Here is a 4,455-nt window from a genome sequence, read left to right as displayed (position 1 = left end):
TTATCTCGGCCTCCCGCGGCTCGGACCCCGACCCTCCCTAGGCTCCGGCGGGCCCCGCCCCCGGCCGCCCTGCGCCCGCCCGGCTTCCCCAGCTTCCCCAGCGCCCGCCCGGGCTCCATGCTGAGCTGGGTAGCCGAAGCTGGCGCCAAAACGCGCGGCTGCTCCTTCACCAGACCATTAAAATACTTTGGGAAGCCCAGAGCGGAGCCGCGCGAAAACGGCCCTTGGCATGCTTTGGGGAGCCGGAGGAAAGGATGGGGAACTTGGACTGGAAGGGAGAGCGATTTCTCCCAAATTTTCAAGGTTTGCCAGCCCTTGGCAAGTTAGCTCCTCGCCTTCTCCACGGGAAAGGGTTCCTTTGGCGGTTGGGGGACGTCACCTGGGCGCCTTGCGACTCGGAATGCGCGCCGCGGAAACCTGCAAACTTCAAATAAATGGTGCTAAATTGGAGAGTGGGAGAACCAGAGCGGGACGAAGGGGGAGGGGAAGCTTCCATTGTCAGTGACCCAGGTGTACAATGGGAAATGGGGGGGGGGTACTGGCAGAGTGACCCAACTATTTGCTTCTGACTCCTTTCTGTACATGCCGAGAACCCCAAAAGCCTGCAGTGTATCCTCACTGGAGATGCTTAAGACCAGAAACTGGTGAAATAAGGGAAAGCTTCCCCCATTTTCAGACTGCTTTTAGAGCGTGGCTCTCTTTAAATGTGCTAACACTGTTGGCACTGTCTCTTTAAAAGAGTCAAGCAGAAAAAGCTGTGTAAGCGCTGATTGGCTGCCTGTTTGGATACATCTTTAGGGGAGCCTTGAAACTGTTAGCCTAGGTTGATTTTTTTTTTTTTTTAACTGCGCTGTTCCAATAAACAAGTAACGCCCCTCCCCCTAACATGCCTCGCACCAAACAATTAAAGGATAGGTCAGTGTCCTGGGGAAAACACGTTTCAAGTAGGAAAACTCAGAACTAGATTTCAACAAAATAATAATTCCCTACCATTAAAGTTTGCTTATTTTGCTCTGTAGACGAGAGAAAGGGGGCTTTTAAAAAATGCCCCGCAGCAAACAGATCTTCACTGGTTCTGGAAAGAGACTGGGTGCATTTTTGGAATATGCAAATAGTCTCCCTAAATTAGAATACACATGCCCTGTGGACCCCCTGGACTCACTCTGCTGTCTGCTGGGACCCAGAGCTCAGAGGGTAGAAGGGCAGTAAAAGAGAAACACTGAGCCCTAGTACGGAGGTATCTGCCAGCCCCTAGTTTAAAGGTTGTTTTGTCAAAGTGGGAAGAAGCATTGAGGTTGGGAGTTGAAATACAATGATAGGGAAGAAGAGGAAATAATTACAGTTATTTTTTTCCCTTAGGCAGTTTAATTTAATAGGGCCAACTTAAGGTACCTTAGGGCCCGCACTAATTAAATCGGTCTGCTCATACCCTTCCTCTGGACCTTCTTCCATTTTCGATGGGTTATGATGGCCAGAGATGGCTTGTCAACACACTGACTCACAAGATGCCTGACTCATTGGTGTCTGCAGGGCCTGCAGACTAAGGACCAGTTGGTTTCTAGGGGAGGGAAAGTACTGCCCTGGGGTGTGGGGGTGGGGGGCAATGCAGAGGCAGTCTCTCCCGTTTGGCCTAGCAGTCCCGGTGTGTCAGTGCAGCACATCTACTTCCTAGCCTATCAGCTGGCAAAAGTGAAGGGTCTTTTACTCTCTATGGTACGAGGTTCTACCATGCTAGGATTCTCTACTTTTTCACCCCAGCCCCTACAAAAGGACTGGCCCCTCCTTCCAGGGGATAGCGTTCGTTCAGGTCCCCTCCACAGACATCTTCCAAACACCCCTCCTTCTGGCTCCTGTCACCTTCTGTATCATTTGCTTGAACCTGCTTTCCATCCATTCTGCCCATAGTATTGCCACTTGTTTACCGTCTGTCTCCCCCTCCAGACAGAAAGGCAGACCTAAATCTGAGTCATCTGTGCCTCAGGAACCAACACAGGTTCCATACCTATGTGATTGCAGACATTCCAAGAAGCACCAGGGGACCCAGCTTAGAAAAAAAATAATAAAAACCACCCCAGGCCGGAAGTAGCTCCAGCGCTATGATAAGAAATTGACACCACCCACAGTAGGATTAGATAAGGCCACTCCCGCTGCCTAAGCCCCACCCACCTGAGCTAGAATCACCTGGAAGTACTATACTGTCAGATCCCAGAATGACTGAGCCATTTTAGATGTCCACCCCAGACTCAACCCCTTTCTTTCCGGACCTGTTGATTGACTACCTACTATGGGCCAAATGCTGTCCTAGGTATTTGGTAGTAAACCAAACCAGACAAAAACTCTTTACCCTGTAGAGCTGACATTGTTGGGAAATCCTCTACTCCGGGCCTCTTTCTATAACATGCTCATAGGAACATCCCAGGCCTTTTTCTCAGCTCCCAGGCTGCAGTCAGGTGTGCCTTCCCCTAACCAGACTTGAGCCTGCATGAGTATGGTTCACTATGCATTTCCTCCATGGGAACATGACTCCTCTCTGGGTCAGGGAACTGTTGTCATCCTGCTAGGGACTGCCACCATTTTACAAAGATGGTGAAAGGAACAGGAAAAATGAACTGAGTGACCAAATATGGAAGGACAGGCAGGAAAGAAGTATCTGCTGGGCTCCGACACCCACTTCCTCTCCCAGAAAGTGGAGCAGCAGAAATCCTGGGCTCCTGGAGGAGGTTGGAGAGGGCCAGGCCTTCAGAAGGTGGCAGTTGAAGAAGAGGGACTTGAAGCCCATGGGCTCAACCCAGAGGCTGTGCTTGCCAAGGAACGCCAGGGTATCTTGTTTCCTCTGCCTGGTTCTCAGCTCTATTTCAGTGTTCCTCACAGCTGCCGGAGGCCCAGGCTGCTCTCCACCCCTCATCCCTTCCTCCCCTCCTCCCCTCTGGGCCTGTTTTGATGGAAGCTGAGCATCCAGCCCATCCCCCTCAGGCCTCCAACAAACACCCTCAGTCCGGAATTGCAAGGAGAGTCTTCAGATCAAAATCTGGGAGGCTCTGCCTGCCCCTAGTCAGCTCAAGCTTTGGGAGGGGTTTCCCCCAAGGGCATCAGGGGCTTCCTGGGAAGACTGCAAATTCCAGCACCCAAAGACCTGGTTTCCAGGCCTGGCTTCACTGTTTTACTGGCAGCCATTGGGCAAGGAATGACCCTCTCAGAGTGTTCTGTCTGGGCAGTGAGGGTATTACTGCCCCCTGTTAAAGGCAGGAAGGACCGGATAGGGAAAATGTTAGGGACTCAGGTTCCAGCCTATTTGTCTGAGCCCACAGTCCTGACTGCCCTGTCAGTGGAGCGCAGAGCAACCCCTTCAGAAACTGGTTTGGGGGCTCAAAATAGGTTCAGTTGAGGAAAAATTCTGCAAACTGAAAAAGATGATTGAGCCTCAAGAGATAGCTTAAGAGTTAAGAGTGCTTGCTGCTCTGGAGTTCAGTTCTCAGCACCCCACATTGGTTGACTGTGACCCCAGCTCCAGAGGATCCCATGCCCTCTTCTAGCCTCTGTGAGCACCCATACCCATGTGCACATACACGCCAATAGACTTATAAAGAATCAAAAAATAGTAAAAATAGCCAGTCATGGTGGTTCACATCTTTAATCCCAGTACTCAAGGAGGCAGAAGCAGAGGCAGGCAGATCTCTGTAAAATCGAAGCTAGACTGGTCTACATAGTTCCAGGCCAGAAGGGGGTACAGGGGTACCCTGTCTCAAAAATAATAATAATAATATATCATATACATATAATATATAATCTTTTTTTAAAAAAACGACAGCCAAGCAATGTGGTACACACCTGTAATCCCAGCATTCTGGGAGGCAGAGGCAAGAGGATCAGGAATTCAGGACCCTTGGCTATATAGTGAGTTTCCGGCCAGCCTGGCTACATGAAACACTTTATATATATATATATTATATAAATATATAATATATAGATAATTTTTATTTTATGTGTATGAATGTATTGTTTGCATGTATGTGAGTGCACCCGTGTCGTGCAGTGCTTCAGAGGTCAGAAGAGAGCATTGGATTCCCCTGGAACTGGAGTTAAGGACAGTTAGTAGCTGCCATGTGGGTGCTGGGAATCGAACCCGGGTCCTCTGCAAGAGCAGTCAGTGCTCTTAACCGCTGAGCCATCTCTCCAGCACCAATGAAACACTTTTTAAAAATACTTTATTTATTGTTTTTATTTTGTGTATATTGCCTGGAATGCCTGTGGACATCAGAAGAGGTTATTGCAGAAGAGGTTGTTGCATTCCCTTGGAACTGGAGTTACACATGGTTGTTAACCATCATGTAGATGCTAGGAATCGAATCCAGGTCCTCTACAAGAGCAACCAGTGCTCTTAACTGCTAGGCCATCTCTCCAGCCCAAAATGCTTTTTTGGGGGGGTCTTTTTGAGACAGGGTCTCCCTGTAGCCC

The sequence above is a fragment of the Nannospalax galili genome, unplaced genomic scaffold, assembly GCF_000622305.1.
Source record: "Nannospalax galili isolate Female #2095 unplaced genomic scaffold, S.galili_v1.0 scaffold356, whole genome shotgun sequence".
Taxonomy (NCBI): domain Eukaryota; kingdom Metazoa; phylum Chordata; class Mammalia; order Rodentia; family Spalacidae; genus Nannospalax; species Nannospalax galili.
This window is presented reverse-complemented; position numbering follows the sequence as displayed.